Genomic DNA, 18088 nt, shown 5'->3' on the forward strand with positions numbered 1-18088 from the left:
CAGATATAAAAGTAGGGTTCCCAATATATTATCAGGGTAGTTTTCATACAGAATATCAACTAATGGTCTTGTAAAATTCAGTTATCTTTCGAATAGGCTCATATGGAATTTCAAAGTCTATTTTTCATAGAAAGTTGTTCAAAGAGATTGTTACTGGCATTGATTTGGTTATTCTTTCTTTTAAGTAAAGCATATGATTTTTTTTTTTTTTTCCGGTACACGGGCCTCTCACTGTTGTGGCCTCTCCTGTTGCGGAGCACAGGCTCCGGACGCGCAGGCTCAGTGGCCATGGCTCTCGCGCCTAGCCGCTCTGCGCATGTGGGATCTTCCCGGACCAGGGCACGAACCCACGTCCCCTGCATAGGGAGGCGGACTTTCAACTACTGCGCCACCAGGGAAACCCAAGCATATGATTTTTTAAAAAATCCACTAGCTCAGTCAATTTAGCCTATTTTCTATTTTTCTTATGTGGCTCATTTCTGTTTAATATTTTCAACCAAGTTATAATCTTCATGGGGACAGAGGTACCTACAAATGTCTTTTTAATAAGGGTATAGAAATGTGTGTTCGTTACATGGAAGATAGGTAACTGATGAACCACTCTGATTGCAGATTGATTTTTATTATTCTAGGGAGAAGGCAGATATTACTATGCTCAATGCATATACCATGCCCTTTGTTCGTCTTTTCCTTCCTTGAATCATTTACTTAATAGCTAGCACCCACCAGAAACTGGAAGAACACCACAGGTTTAAAGGTTAGCAGTTAATTCTGCAACATTTCCTTTAAAAAGACTTTTTAAAAAAATTTTGTAATCAAAATGGTGCAAAAGGATGAGATAATCTATAACTCTTTAATCCTTTATGGCTTGAATTTTATTGATTTTTTTAACACAACTCAAATGACAAATTAGTCATGCATCAGAATAGAATGTTATTTCCTATCAATGAACATTAGGTCTTACAATGAATAAGGAATAACTAGTTTGGACAGTGCAGCAAGACAATCTTCTACATATGGCAATTTTCTTTTTGAGTTTGGGTATCATTATGGCCTGTATCAGCCAGAATTGCCATTTAGTTTTCTATAAACTAGAACTTCTTACAAACAAGACAAGAAAAAAATCAAAGAAATATCAGATATATCCCCCCCTTCAAAAGAAAACTTATTGATAAATTATACACATAACTATGATTACAGCAAAACAGCTATTATAGACAGTTAAGTTCTGTGCATTTAAAACATGTTATTGATTAGAAATTTTGTGCTTTAATTAGAAATTATTTAGACTAATTTCACAATAAGTCTGGACAAAATAAAAACATTGAGCTCTTTTCTTTGTTCATTGTACTTAAATGTAAATTCAGTTTCTTTTAACAAAAAACTATAATATTGGGAAAAATGATAACCTATTAATGTACTGCTTCTTGCTCTATATCAAACTAACAAATACAAAAAATAGTGTTTTCAGAATATAAATATTATAGTTTCAAAATGAATTACTATTAATAAAAAGTCATATTTATTGCTGTTTTCTCTTGGAGACCTTTTATACCCACCCAAGATAACCCAAGATTTAGACTATTCCAGATAAAATTTTCAAAGCATAAAATAATTTTCAGGAATTAAGTTCACCTCAGTAAATAAATGTGTATATGTAAATAGATACACATACATATACATTCTACTATAAAAATATATTTATATGTAATATTATATATAATATAAATGTATTTATGGTATATATTTATAGTAAAACGTATATGTATGCATATACATATATATTTACTGAGATGAACTTATAATAATAAATATATGCATATATTCTACTATATTTTAACTTGTATCTCTGTAAGCCATGTTAGTTTTGTGAATTATAATATTTATTTCTGATTACCATGGTTGCTTTTTATAGCAGCTCTATTAAAGCAAACAGAATTGCGAAACAACAGAAATAAGGACAGATGAAGTATTATGAAATCTTTAAGATAAAATTGCTTAAATATTACAGCAAGAAAATAGGCATGTGTTAACTGAAAAAAAAAATGGGTCTAGAGAAAAGTTGATGCATTCTTCATGAGGAAATGGCTATAAAGCTAGCATATTTAGACAAGGATACCTAAGTAGAGGCGCTTTAAAAATATCCTGAAGTAATTCTGCAGTTGTTTCCTTCCTGATATCTACCTATTTCTAATGGACTCAATGTAAATAAACATTTGCTTTTTTAAAATCAGCTTCTTCCTCTAAGGTGATTCCTTCTGCTGTTCTCAAATCCAAGCTGTGAACTTGACCTTCTCCATAGTGAGATCAGAATAACTCCATCCATTTTCATGGGTCAGTAAAGGCCAATCGCTACAAGGTGACATCCTGAGTTAAAGAGGACAGTATTTTGAAGTCAACCATATTTTTGCAAAGCCAAAGATACATAACATAGTAATAAGGCAAACTAGTATTTTTAAAATGTCTGCATTACTTTGTTTTCTCAGAGGCTTTCAGATATTTCACAGTTTTAAAAATGTATTTAATATCTAAAATAAAATTCTGGAAAAAAAAGCATTGCAGGAAGTTGGTTTTCTCTTCCTATTAGATGAAACTACACCTAATTAAGCAGAAGCACAGCAGTGGAATTTTGGAGTGTCCATTACATGTTTGCATGGTGAACAGGCCATCTATGAACTCATCTGAGAGAGAAGGTTACTGCCAGCTGGTATCAAGAATAGAATCATTATTGGGCATTGTATAGTTGTCAAAAATAATAAAAAGCATCACCGACCTCAGCCAAATTTGGACTGGTTGTATAAAAACAAAAATATTAGAAAGTGGTACTACTGTTTTTAGAGGCTAAAGTGTCTTTAAAATATAATCCCTGAAAGACCTGTAAAAACAAATTATTATTTATTGAGGATAAATTTCCATATTATAAGGGAATTTTGTAGTGCAATAAATATAAATAAAACCAGTTTTAAAAAAATATTTTGGAAAAATGTAGTAAACAATTCTCCCTGGGCCTCTTAAATAGGGCTCCATTATTTACAGAGATGTAGTTTCTTATAATAAGAGATAACAGAATTAGAGTGGGAAAAAAATCCTAGTACAGTTCATAGATCATTCTTTACTAACTATAGGATACTAATTATTTCACTGTTTGGGTTGGGGAAGTGCGATATCTTCTCCCTGCCAAAGTTAATGTGTGTATTATGTGAACGGGCTTTGTAAACTACATTTGAATACATTACTTTAATGTTATTTATTTTATTTAAAGCAGTTGCTTATTAGTGTGTAAATAATACCAAATGACAATCCCAGATTATTTACCAATAAAGACAATGTAACAAATATATTCATTAGCACTGCGGGATGTACTCAGTAGAAGCTAGTAAATAACTCAATAGGTGAGTTGTTTAATAACATCTAAACAACAATTTAATCTTATTTTATTCTACAACAAAGAACTTTTCAATTTTTATTGGTAACGTTTGTGTTTTCCTAGTAGAGTAAGTCATCTTAAATTTGAATATAGAATGATAGGAACCCTGGAACCAAAAAAAAAAATGACAGAAAATGGTAACAAAAATCTCTCTAAAACTATTTGCATTACTTTCAAACAAATATATATCCTTAGTGTCAAAATATTGGATCTTATTTTGTTCATATATGAAATTATGAGGTTAAATATGTTCAGAATCATTCCAAATTATTCTTTGCCAAAGACAATGGTTTAAATTTTTTCTACACCATAAAATTTCAGCAATCCATAAGGACTTTAAAAAAATTGATAATTGAGTTTAAAAAAATTGATAATTGAGTTTAAAAAGATGCATATGTGGGCCAACCTATAATTATAGCTACATATATGTAATAAATAACAAAAGCAAAAGAATAATGGTTAAAGGTTTAAATATTTTCAAATACTTATGTAGCATCTACCTAAAATAATACATACTAGTTCTCAGTTTCAGAAAATATTTCCATTAATAATAGTGATGCTGAGTCCTTGTGTCATGTGGTTCAAATATGCATGAGTCAGTTATATAAAGCAATCACTGCCTTTACTGGTTTAATTAAAGTGATTCTATTTCATATTTTATCTACTAGAGAGAAAAACTGACTTCTACCTTTTTGACACCAGATCTACATTTTAAAAATTATGTAAAGACAGCTGGAAACAACCAGTAAGTGTAGAATTAATAAATGAATTTTGCTATATTCACATAAAAAATACTACACCACAATAAAAAGGAACAACCTATTGATATATTGATGGGGAAAATCACATGGACAAAATGATGAGTAACATAAGCCAGACAAAAATGTATATGTGCTGTGTGATTCTATTTATATGAAATCAAAAACTGGTAAACCTAATCTATGGCGATAGATATCAATAGGGCATGAAATAGTCTGCTGGGATGCTGGAAATTTCTAAATCCTGATCTGAGAGATTACATGTATGCATATGATTACATATATTTACACATATGTAAAACATTCACCCAGCTGTATGGTTAAGAATCATGTATGTTAAATATCTCCATTTAGCAAAAAAAAAAAATTTAATCTCATAAAGAAATAAAAAATTCAAAGGACTATCTTCAATTTTTCAGAAAGGATGCTAAGTGAACATTTCAACAAAACTCATTAAAGGATCAGAGTGATCTAGGATATAAATCAAGGATGAAATTATAAACTAGAAACTTTTAATAATGTGACTTTACAGAAACAATAATTCATGGCAAGGTTATATTCGATTATATATATGTTTTATTAGTCTTTTTCACATTTAATAATGAAGCTAAATCCCCCTTCTATTCTGTTTCCATACCACTAATGTTTTAAAAAGAGGAAAACAGAACATTTGCTAGCTGGATATAAATGAGGTCCTTATGTAAAGAAAGGAATACAAAACTTGAAGGGAGATTTATATTCAAAGCCAACTTTCCAGGCGCTCGTATTATTACCATGAGCAGAAAAAAACATTTTTTTTCCCTCTAAGTCACCATTTTCTCCTGGAGAAAATAAGGAAGTTAAAGAAAGAGCATTCAGTGATCACAGCTCTAAAAGACAATAAATCAAATATCTGAGTGTTGGAAAAGTGATTTTGGACCAAATTTTTCAATGTTCACCAAGATATTTTGAAAAATAATATCCAGCATTACATAAAACTTAACTGAAGTAGATTAACAATTTTATAAAATGTATTTTATGCCCATATCCTCATTTCTTTTAAGTCTTACTCTTATCAACAGAAGTTAGAAATTTAATTTTAAAACTTTTACTAACAAGTGGTCTATAATATAGTTCAAGTTTCTTTCTACACAGCCTGTGATATGGACAAACTGAATTTTAAAGAGATGCCATCATCTAGTGGCAACACCTACTTCAGAGCAGTGAAGCACTATGGGAAGTGTTCTGAGTCTCCGCTTCTGTGGAGCACGATAGTGCTCTGCTCAGGGGCACTGGGTGTTATTGATGACCACAGTGAAAAATCACTGCGCCTCTCCAATTCCTGTACCTTTTTGGTTATAATAACATATATGTTAACAAAACAAGCTAGTGAAATTTCCTGACTGAGAGAATGTTTTCCCCCTATTGTACTATTCCACAGCTCTTAATATTTTAAGCCACTGATGTGCAAAACAGCCTCATACTAGAAATGCAATCGTTACCCATATACATCATCATTTCTTTCTGGAGAAAAACTCTTATGATCAAAAGTGTTTTATTGGTCACTGGCTATTGCTTAACTTAAACAACATTAAATGTAATTCATATATTAAAAAATACCTATTATATGAAATATCTCTCACTATTCTCCATCTATGACTGATTTTTAATACTTTCAGAACTTTGTTTCTTCAACTGTTAAAAAAAAGAGCTTTTAAATCAGAGGATTATATTTAATGTTCCTCATACTCTCAAAGTCAAAATCATTAAATTTATAGTGCAATGGAAAATAGCATGGACTGGAAGCACCATTAACACAGGTTCAAATCCTAACATGGACACTTACTAGACCAGGAACTCTAAGAAAATTACTTAAGCACTCTAAGAACTCTCATCCGTACAATAGGGATAATTATCCCCACCTTTCATGGTTAGTTAAAGGATTAAGGGAGATGAGATATATGAAGACCTCTGCACAAGATCTGAACCACTGCATCAATAACTGATCATGTATAACACTTTCAATGGCAGGAGTCAATCACTTGAAAACAATGTAGGCAGAATAGATAAAGGGTTCCATCAGCATACTCCTAACCAATGAGTCAGTTTTCTAATTACCTCCCAGGTCAATTTTTTGCAGTTATTTTAGTAAAACTCTTAGAAAAGCAAATTATTGTTGAAATACTGATGGATTGATTATAATAAATCTCTGAGCTTACACAGGGTAAAAGCCCTTTAATTCCCTGGCCAAATGCAACCATGCAATCATTCACCTTCCATTTCCCCTTCTTCCTTCAACCATCAACACACCTTCCCAGAAGAGTTTTAGAAAAGTTTGGCAAAGAAAAGAAGTCTATTTCAAGCCCAAGGAAACTTGTTCAAGAACACATCTTTACCAACCCAGAATTGCCAAAGCAATCCTGAGGAAAAAGAACAAAGCTGGAACTAAAAATAGAACTACCATATGACCCTGCAATCCCACTCCTGGGTATATATCCAGAGAAGAACATGGTCTGAAAGGATACATACACCCCAATGTTCATTGTAGCACTGTTTACAATAGCCAAGACATGGAAACAACGTAAATGTCCATCGACATAGGAATGGATAAAGAAGATGTGGTACATATATACAATGGAATATTACTCAGCCAGTAAAAAGAATGAAGTAATGCCATTTGCAGTAACATGGACGGACCTAGAGATTCTCATATTGAGTGAAGTAGGTCAGACAGAGAAAGAGAAATTTCATATGATATTGCTTATATGCAGAATCTAAAAAGAAATGATACAAATGAACTTATTTATAAAACAGAAACAGACTCACAGACTTAGAGAGTGAAATTATGGTTATCAGGGGGGAAGGATGGGGGGACAGGATAGTTAGGGAGTTTGGGATTGACATGTACACACTGCTGTATTTAAAATGGATAGCCAACAAGGACCTACTGTATAGCATAGGGAACTCTTCTCAATGTTATGTGGCAGCCTGGAAGGGAGGGGAGTTTGGGGGAGAATGGATACATGTATACGTATGCCTGAGTCAGTTTGCTGTGCACCTGAAACTATCACAATATTGTTAAACGGATATACTCCAATATAAAATAAAAAGTTTTTTTAAAAAAAGAACAAAGCTGGAGATATAACCCTCCCAGACTGCAGACAATACTACAAAGCTACACATCCAAAACATCATGGTATTGGCTCAAAAACGGACGCACAGATCAATGGAACAGAATAGAGAGCCCAGAAATAAACCCATACACCTACAGTCAATTAATCCTTGACAAAGGAGGCAAGAAAATACAATGGATAAAAGTCTCTTTAGCAAGTGGTGTTGGGAAAGCGGGACAGCTACGTGTAAATTGATGAAGTTAGAACACTCCCTCACACCATACACAAAAATAAACTCAAAATGGCTTAAAGACTTAAATATAAGACATGACACAATAAAACTCCTAGAAGAGAACACAGGCAAATCATTTTCTGACATAAATCTTACCAATATTTTCTTAGATCAGTCTTCCAAGGCAAAAGAAATAAAAGCAAAAAATCCCCCAAAAAACAAATGAGACCTAATCAAACTTAAGACTTTTTGCACAACAAAGGAAACAATCAACAAACCAAAAAGACAACCTACAGAATGGGAGAAAATACTTGCAAAGGAAGCAACCAACAAGGGGTTAATTTGCAATATACAAACAGCCCATACAACTTAATACCAGAAAAACAAACAACCCAATCAAAAACTGGGCAGAAGACCTAAGCAGACATTTCTTCAAAGAAGATATACAGATGGCCAACAGGCACATGAAAAGATGCTCAACATTGCTAATTATTAGAGAAATGCAAATCAAAACCACAGTGAGGTATCACCTCACACCAGTCAGAATGGCCATTATCAAAAAGTTTACAAATACTAATGCTGGAGAGGGTGTAGAGAAAATGGAACACTCCTACACTGTTTGTGAAAAATGTAAATTGATGTTACCACTGTGGAAAACAGTATGGAGGTTCTTAAAAACCTAAAAATAGATCCAGCAATTCCAGTCCTGAGCATATATTTGGAAAACAAAAAAACTCTAATTCCAATATGAACCCCAATGTTCACAGCAGCACTATATACAATAGCCAAGACATGGAAGCAACCTAAGTGTCCATCAACAGATGAATGGATAAAGAAGAAGTGGTGTGTGTGTGTGTGTGTGTGTGTGTGTGTATACACACAGACACACTCACTCACAATGGAATACTACTCAGCCATAAAAAGAATGAAATAATGCCATTTGTAGCAACATGGATATACCTAGAGATTATCATACTAAGTGAAATAAGTCAGACAGAGGAAGACAAATATCATATGCTATCACTTACATGTGGAATCTTAAAAAAGGATAAGAATTAATCTATTTACAAAATAGAAACAGACTCACAGACATAGAAAACAAACTTATAGTTACCAAGGGAGAAGTGGGGGGATGGATATATTAAGAGTATGGGATTAAAAGATACATACTTCTATATATAAAATAGATAAGCAACAAGGATTTACTGTACAACACAGGGAACAATATTCAATATCTTGTAATAACCTATAGTGGAAAATAATCTGAAAAAAAATGTATATATATAACTGTAAAACTGGATCACTTTGCTGTACACCTGAAAGTAGTACAATATTGTAAATCAACCATACTTCAATAAAATAAAGGTCTTTACCTGCTCAGATAATATTAATAACAGTAGTTTTTTCCCTATTGAGTATATAAGTAGCTCCAAGTGAAACGCATGGATTTTTTTAAAAAAGCTGATTTTCCAGAGATGTATGTTCATGGTCATTGCTTATAATCCAATAGACAAAGACAGTTTACTAGTGTTCCCTATTTTTACCAAGGTACTTACATCCTACTCTTGATATTTTCCTTACCACTAGGGAAAGAAAACATAAAGATCTCTTACACACACACACACACACACACACACACACACACACACACACACACACACATCATCTTGTGAACATGCACACACACATAAACACATATTTCAGCTGTACTTGGATCATTTTGCATGTTGCCAGGGAGTATATAATGTAAATGGCATAAAGGCATACAGTACATAGAGGGGATCTACACACTTAATTGATTTTCACAAAACCTGCTGCATGTTTTGGTCTGGTTGTAATTTCCAATACATTAATGGTTCTGCTGCCACTTAGACATACATCATTCCAAGTACTCATAGGTATTACTTGCCTTTAACTAGTAAACCTAGTAATGATGCTTCCAATCCAATTTAAATCCATTACAATTTAGCTCATTTCTGTGAAATTTAGGAGAGCACAGCTGTACATTTTGCACATCTGTAAATTACTTTTGATTGCACTTTCCTCAAGTGAGAAAGGAGAAGCTCTACCTTCAATGCAACTTGTATATCTGACCACAGAAATGCTAGTAAATGCCTGTGCTTTATATATATAATTTCATTTTGGGCTACATAATCTCATCTCACTATTAATCCAGACTTTTATGTGACTTAGCTACTACAAGTTTCATCTTGAGTAGGCATTAAAATGGAAAATGGAAACTGTAAGATATTTGATTACTCTTAAGTTGTTAACTTATCTAAGAGGAGGGAACAATTTTCATTAGGTAGACTGGCTAATTCTGAAAGTAGGAAATATGCAAATACTCCTACATTCTTATTTAATGATTTGGGTATTGAAAATTAAAACAAATTCAAGATATGAGGTAGCGTAATAGCCTAACATTTTATCTAAGACCAATTCATTCAATAAGCTTTTTGTCTTATATCAGACATTTTGAACTGTTGATTACCAAAGTCAATTACTGGCTTCTAGTAACAAATAGCAGTTTCTAAATTAAATTTTTGGCACAAAATATGTCAATAGAAAAATGTTATCATTCTATAAATATTCTGAACTGATTATTGCTCTGTTTCATCTGCCAAAATTACAAATCGTTCTTTATTTCTACATCCTTGTTCATTCATTTCCTGACAATCGAACATGTTTTAGAAATAGCTAAATCACATTTGAACAGAGATTTTCTGTGCATCAACTTTTTAACTGTCACGCTCCCTGAATGTATCTAAAATTGGCTGTTGTCAAAAAAAAAAAAATCCCTCCAGAGAATATTTATGAATGAACCCTAGGAATGGAGAGGAAAGAACATGTGATCAGGTTAGAATCCTACAGAATAAGCACTGGCAACATACATATAATTTTCAAAAACTGCTCCACTAGCAAAAAATTCATATCTAAATTATTATGCCTTATGAAGAATGTAATAGAAAAAAACTTAAAGAATGCTTTTAAAAAGTAATTTTCAGATGACATCTCAAATAAAATTATAATAAAGCTAATCCCACATATTTAATTTCAGGAAGATTGCTCTTTCACTGTTTAAATATTTTGCACACACAACGAATATTGATATAAACTATTTTGATCACAAAACACAGTTTATTAATTCACAAGTAGAAAATGCATGTTGTACAGTTTTCAGCAACTCAACCTTTCATGCACAACTGTCCGCATTCTTCAGGAAAGTGCCCAGGTTTAGGCAAGAATGAAAAACTAATTATCCTTGTTAAGGCTGAGTTGGCTTGGTTATTATGCTGATTTGGCCAACTGATTGAGCTGACCTACCCAAACTGTGATTTTGTTTTTTTAAACCACTATACAGAGAAGAACACTGCCTTTGCCAAAGAAACCCCAATCACAGACCCTCCAGTGAACAACAAGAAAGAGTGTGTTCTGCAACCCCTCTCTGTAAAAATTTCTGAGATTAGTGTTATGGGGGCTCTGAAGCAAGACTAGAGGATTTCAACAGGGAAATGATTGCACGGGTCTGAAACACCATAGATCATACAGACTGGACCAAAATCATCCCTTTGCCACCACTTTCCCAGCAGTTCTTAAGTGAAGGCTGCTCTCAGAGCCCACTGGGTATCTTTCCAGTTTGTTGTTTATGTATGAATAGCAAGTTGTAATTAGTTGCTATAAAAATACACCATGTCATTAATCTTCATCTTATTTTCTATTTTAGTTTTTTAAACTGAAGTCCACAGAAAGCCCATGTATTCCTCACATTTACATAAACATTAAAAAAATACACAATCATTCCTTTCAAAATCTCTGTAAATCGTAGTTGATAATCACAGGAAAGAAAAAATTTTTTGAAATATTTTCAGGCACCCCCCCAACACACACATTATGACCTCTAAAGTTAATGGGAGAAATGGAAAGCAAGGCACGACTTAGTCTCATGATATTTTTAAGGAGAACTATTATGTAACATTTCAATAATAGCAAAGTGGAAGCAATTATAAAATTAGTAAATAATAATTTTTAAGCAAATGATGGCATTCTATATTTCCTATAAATTAGTAAATCTTTAAAACTAATAATGATCATATATTTAGAATCACTACACAAACATGTAAATGACCACTAACTTACACAGGATATTCAGTGCTTCAAAATATCAAAATCATCAGATTTGATGTGATCTTTATACTGACTCATATATAGACTAGATTTCAATAAGAAACTTAAAATCTTCATTTATTCAGTGGAATATGGAATAAGAATAAACTTAGAGCCTACTACTACACTTTCCGGCCTAATGCTCACAAGACAGATATCTCAGGATGTAGGCAGATACTCAGGTTGGCAGACATACCTGGACACATAAACAAGAGAAAACTAAAAACAAGTTTTTTAGAAAAAATTTTGAGCACCAAAAAAGAGGCCTTTTGCTGGTCTTGATTCTGAAAGACTATACAGCTAAATATAAATAACCATTGTTTAAATATATACTAGGTCAGGTCGCTTATAAAATAAACCCTACCATGTTTAAAAACGATATCAAATAGCAATATTTACTTTATGATAATTTAAAAATTAAACCATTATTAAGTAAAAAATGCAACAAGTGCAAATCAACCATTCTTTTATATGAAAAAGTCAAAACCAGAGAACATTATTTTTATTCACTATTAACTGTGTTTAAATCAAAGCATAACATTTAAAAAATTACTTGGTTATCTAATTTATAGTTAAATATTAGCTGCGTGGAAATATGACAGTTGTTCATCTCATAAAAGAATAATACACTACAGTTATTTCTGTGGAAAAAGTCTTACGAATGCATTTTTTAAATTGTAATTAATTCTTTAATGTTCAAGATTTATTTTACTAATTAAATGACAAAATATTTATCAGCAGTTTACATGAAAAGTATCTCTTGACTTTTAGCACATAATTCCTCCAAAACAACAAAGGTCGGTTTCTCACGTGCTTCACCATCTACGTTTGTTATTGCAAATCCAAGATCATCCCACATATACCAATCTTTTATGGCAGAGGTCACTGAAGTTGTGCCAAAATTCAATACTTATATTCTATCTAATGCAGCGATACATTTATCTCATTGCTGGAATTTACCATTTAAAACAAAGCATTTCATTTAAATGATAAAATGCTCATCCAAAATGCCCTGTTGTAACATTTCTCACATTTTAAAAATCGTGGATAAAACACTGCAGTTTTAAAGTTTTCCTTTTTAACAAGAATTAAATTTTATACTTAATTATTTAAGAGTTCTTTTAAATGGGGGGGGGGGGAAGAAAGCATTTTATGCCTGTTGCATAATTGAAACAAACCAAAACACTGTCACACTTAAAACGGTAAAGGCCCATAATCTAAATTGACAACTACAAATGAAATTCACTTTCTCTGAAGAGTGAAGTAGTTTCCCTATGGTAAAGTGGAATAGGTTTTAGTATTTCCAAAAACTTGGGGAAAATGCTGAATAAAGCAAATTATTCCAACTGTTCTTTGCAAATAAATTTAACAAAAGTATCAAAATATTTTTCTTTTTGAAAGTAATTGTATCCTGAATATTGTTTTAAAATGTCAACTCAGTGAAAAAATGTAATCAGTGTTTTGCATTTATGGTTCCTAAAGGAAAATTAGCTAATAAGTCTGCTAAAAAGCCTACACTTTTGAAATACGCAATTACAATTCATAGCTATAGCAAAAGACAGTAAATTTCTTAGTAAATTTAGCTAAAGTGTATAACTTAAATTTTTCTCACTACTTACTTGTTTCTCCCTCAACTCAAAAGTGTTTGTCAGTAATTTTATACAATTAAATTTCTTCGGAACTCACAAACTAACATATCTGTGTACTTTAAAAGTTCGATATTTTATGGCATTTATTTTGCTATGGCCTCTAATTAACCAAAAAACCCCACAACAACAGCTAAAATCATCAGCTGAAACATTTTTCAGTATATTTTAGAGAAACATTCTGTCAATTTCAAGTAAGCAAAATACTTAATTAAAAAATAAAAAATGGAAACAGAAGACAATATTGTATGTATGAGAGCTAAGATTAAAATAAAAATAGAATTCAAAAATAATGTTTTAAGCAAGAACCCTGCTGAATAAGCAAGCTATCTTATTTTTCCTGCACCTGTCTGATGACAGTAAATGATAAAAATGTTCCTGCTTTATGCAAATTTTGAAATATCGAACATATATTAACTTTTTTTTTAAGAATATTGAAGATTACATTAAATGAGAATTCAACTGCGAACTCACATGGAAGTACAGAACTTATCCAGGTAAATATCTATAAATAGCAGATATGTACTGCCCTTTCCCAATTTATAGCATCTCTGTATTTTAATGCTGACTGATAGGGTAACTTCAAACACTCCATGCCTCAGTGCAACTAACAGCAATGTAAATACAGAAATACCAAAAAATATTTTATATATACATAAATTATATATATATTTATTTGATCTGAAAGAAATCAGATGCATTTTCTAATGCTAAAATTTATTTAAAGTTAATTTTCATTTTTTTCTATGACCCCAATTAGCAATCTTTTATACTGTATAATAAAAAAGAGAAGATAAACATAGTGATAAATAAATGAAAAACATACCTAGTAAGACATCTCTAACTCATGTTTCTTTAAAGAATAAATCAGGCTCTCATCAATATTTTTAAAAGAAATATGATTATTGTAAAGTGAAAAATAAAGTTTCACTCTAGATTACCACAGACTAACATATAAGGCAAAATAGCATTTAGTATAATAGGATTTCTTAAAAAAAAAACAGGGCAACAGAGATCCTACTATTCTGCTTTTAAATACACTGCAGTGTGTCTATTTTTAATGTCTAAATATATTGCTGAAAATGGTTACATAAAATCTGAGGTTGTTAATATCTGATTACTAAGGTATTTCATTGCAACCTGTGAATTTAACTCTTAAAATACTGGAGTATAAAGTAACGTACCGGCTTACATGATAAAATCCAGTTAAATAAAATAAAAACTGACAGTTCTGAAAATTAGATGAAAGTGACTTTGACCTTTCTTTCATAAAAAAAAATCATCATTTTTATTGCAAAACAGCAATTAAATACAATTATTTTAAGTTATTCAGTCATGTTTATATATCAAGCACTTTTAAAACATTTGTTATAAATACCATCAGGGTGTTAATACACTTTTAAAATTATACAAAAAGTGCCAACATTTTTTAGAATCCCAAATACTATGATATTTAAAATATACAAAAATCCCATTTTAAAAAGGTTAAGCTGAATTGTGCACACAGCGAAACTTCTAGAAAACTTCATTACTTACTGTTCACTGAGTATTACTTACAGAGATTAACAGTTTTAAGAATTCATCTGTTATTTATCCTGAAGTGTTTTGAATAACCCTTTCGTACTGTATACTTCTCAGTGTGATGACCATCCCTACTCTGGTCTGCTGAGAAAAACAAAAAAATCGGTAAACCTTCTTTAAGATTGTTCTTGTTATAACGTATTTTAGGTGGCCACAAGCAGGAATTCATAATTCTCAAAGCAACAATATAAGGAAATTTTTTTTAATGTTTGTTTCATATTTACTGTATAAAGTCATTTTGACATGCCTACACAACTGGTTATGGAAGCTCTCAGACATGATTCCTAATAAAAAAATTTTTTTTTTTTGCTCCAGGTTCTTTAGAGAAAGCTTGCCGCTGGGAAGTTGATTTTGGCCAAGTGCCAAAATCATGTGCAAAGGGGCCTCATTAGGGATTCATGGCAGCCTTCAGCACTAACAAAAAATGTGACCCAACAGGCTAAATCAGCGACTAAAATTAAAAAGTAAGAGACAAAGACAACTTACTTAATATTCCTTCCAAAGCAACATTAAACTTTTTTTGGTAATTAAACCCTTGTTAGTCTAATGCAGCGTTCCTCTGTCCTCAAATGATTGTACAATTACTCTTTAAAACTTGTCAATTTCCCTTCTAAATACACTTTCTTTCTACGGCAGTTTACAAAGATTTTGCTATATAATAAAACCCTATATCCAGTATAATCAGTTCAACAGCAGAAAACAAAATCTTAAAAATGCAGACTACAGTATTCCCTTAAGATTTAAATAAACAAACAAAAAATAAGCAAACAAATAGTACCTTTTAAACTTCTACAAAAGTGAACAGGCACACTCCAAACTCACGTCGCTTGTGATGAATCATTCTCACTGCCCAACTTTTCCCCAAAAAAGTAGATTTGATACGCAGCCTTACCTAGATGTCTTCTGGCTTTTCTGCAGATCAAAAAGTTTCCTGCCTAAGCACACAGATATTCTTTCACAAACCATAAAGGGCCTTTTATGAATCCAGCACTGTAACAGGCTGCCTTCCACACCACGTTGAGAGCCCAGTGTGCCAGCTCTCAAGATAAAATACATTGCTAATACACAATTAGTGGGAGAGGTTGTCTACTGGAGAATTTATCTTAACGAAAGAAGGAAAAAGAAGCTTTTTTCCTTTTTTTCTTTTTTTTTTTTTTTTTTTTTTTGGAAAAAGCAAAGAGGGTGCGGTCAGATGTTAGGTTTTGCCTGAGAAAGGGCCCTACACTGCACTAGTACCTAAATACTAGCAGAAGCTGCCTGGGAAGAGAGCCAATGGAAGGACTTTGTTTGACCCAGCTGCCAATCTCCCCTGAAGCCGTGCGCCAGACTAAACACTCACACTATTTTAACTCAAATCAGGCTACAGCAGCTGTTTGCTTTCCGGCTCTGAGCTCTGCACCCAACATGGCTTGTGCAGTTCACCCAGCGAGCTCTGCTAGCTGCCTGGCTAAAATCTGTTCTGGATTGGGATTTGTCATTGGAGAGCAAAATTTAACCCTATTCCTCGTGGTAAATATGAACTGTTTGTTGTTCAGCGTTTGGATCTTGTATTTTGGAATAATTTTGCGATCTATTTAAAGAAGAGTGATATTTTATATCACAGAGGAAAATTGAGATTTGAAGACTATAGAGATTCATATATTTCTTTGAAATTCTAACATAAATTCTTCTGACGTATTCAAATTAACACTAAAATAACCCTTGTGTGTAACAATAACAAGACTTATACCAAGCACTTCTAAGAACAAAGATGGTACCCATTCAACCCAATCCAAATGTCTTTGGCCCTACCTAGGTGGAAAGTTGGTATCACAGGATCAGAGACTCATCATTCTGAGAGTTGGTAATTACTGCTTAATGCTCTGCAAAGTTCCTCCAGAAGCAACATCTAAGCACACAAGTAGTTTGTTTTCCTTATATGGAAAAGTACAAAGTGGTCCAATTTATCTTTCCTAAATTTCTAAGCTTATTCAGCTATTAGGCTGAATGTGAAAATAAATCCTGAATTGTAAAAGATTAAAACATGCCCATTGGTAGTCTAAAGTGAAAAGGAAACTAAAGAGAAGTTAGTCAGGAGAAGCACAATTTAAATAATAGTCAAAATTATCTGATGTATCAGGGAGAAGAGATCTGATAACCAAGAGCTATTGCACCCAAGATAGGAGACAAACATTACATATATGCAGAAAATAAGTCAGGAAGTCATTCAACACGTGGAAGAGGTAGAGAAGTCGAGAGGAGTGTGATAACATGGACTATAACTGAGTTATTCTTACTCCTGACCAAATTCCTCATTATGGACAACAATGGAGAGAGAAGACAGAGGGATTTTAGTTTCTGTTGTTGCTTGCGGGTAGAAGGATGTCTCTTCATTTAGGGCAAGTAGCCAGTAAGACTTTCATGTTTTTTAACATAACTAATTTGGTTCACACTGCAGTCAGAAGATGACCAAAAAAGAAATATTTCTGATATACTGTAAAAGTACGTCCAGGGATAGTTTCAAAAAGTTTTTCTTTTGCTTTAACAGAGAGTTTACTTTGTTTCTATTTCTGCCCCCAAAATAATGTTTGTTTTCTTATCTTAGAAATGAGATCAAAGTTACAAAAATTGTCATTTTATAATAAAATGTTATTTTCTCAGATAGAAAGAGGTGAAGATACTTATAGAGAGGTTGAACTATTAGGTTTGATGAGTGCACATAAACTGAAAGAACCAATTCATTAAAAATGCATGTCAAGATAATATTGATAATATTGTATAACAGGTGAGTTATTATCTCATCCTGAAAGTAATACACATATTAACCCAAAAGATTCCCATTGGATCTGGCTTCCTACATAGCAGAGTATAATTAGCTGCTAAAAATTCTCATGGAATCAAGTAAAATGTTGGGAAATGGTTTCTTTTGTGCCTCTTTCTTTCAATCCAAGAAAATATTCAACAGGTTTCTCTGAATAGTCTATTACAATCTACCGAGAAAATTATCACCCAGAATTACACAGCTCCATGTACTTCTGCAGTAGCTATAAAATGGTGGCCCTGTAGTAACATTTGTTCATCTCAGTAATTACTTCTCTTACACTGCATTCTGCACTGCTATCTTCTCCTTAGACACTTGTGCACAAAGCAGTTAGTTCACATCACGAATATTTTGGGCTGAATTGTGTTCCCCTCCCTCGAAATTCACA

At 32.4% G+C, this 18088-nt stretch overlaps 2 long non-coding RNA genes across 6 annotated transcripts in view; one reads left to right on the forward strand and one right to left on the reverse strand.

Moving 5' to 3' along the window:
- LOC115864267 (uncharacterized) overlaps positions 1–18088 on the reverse strand; it is a 481059-nt gene that overhangs the window by 149473 nt on the left and 313498 nt on the right. The gene's annotated exons all lie outside the window — the stretch shown is intronic.
- The window catches only part of LOC132597241 (uncharacterized), a 43494-nt gene that overhangs the window by 18011 nt on the left and 7395 nt on the right, over positions 1–18088 (forward strand). Inside the window, exon 1 of one of the 2 annotated variants that reach the window (XR_009563678.1) lies at positions 16307–16409. The exons of the other annotated variant lie outside the window; for it this stretch is intronic. This is a non-coding gene — a long non-coding RNA (uncharacterized lncRNA). Of the gene's footprint in view, positions 1–16306; positions 16410–18088 lie in introns of those variants that run through there. 2 annotated transcript variants of the gene reach the window in all.

The sequence above is a fragment of the Globicephala melas genome, chromosome 4 (genome assembly GCF_963455315.2).
Source record: "Globicephala melas chromosome 4, mGloMel1.2, whole genome shotgun sequence".
NCBI classification, from domain to species: Eukaryota; Metazoa; Chordata; class Mammalia; order Artiodactyla; family Delphinidae; genus Globicephala; species Globicephala melas.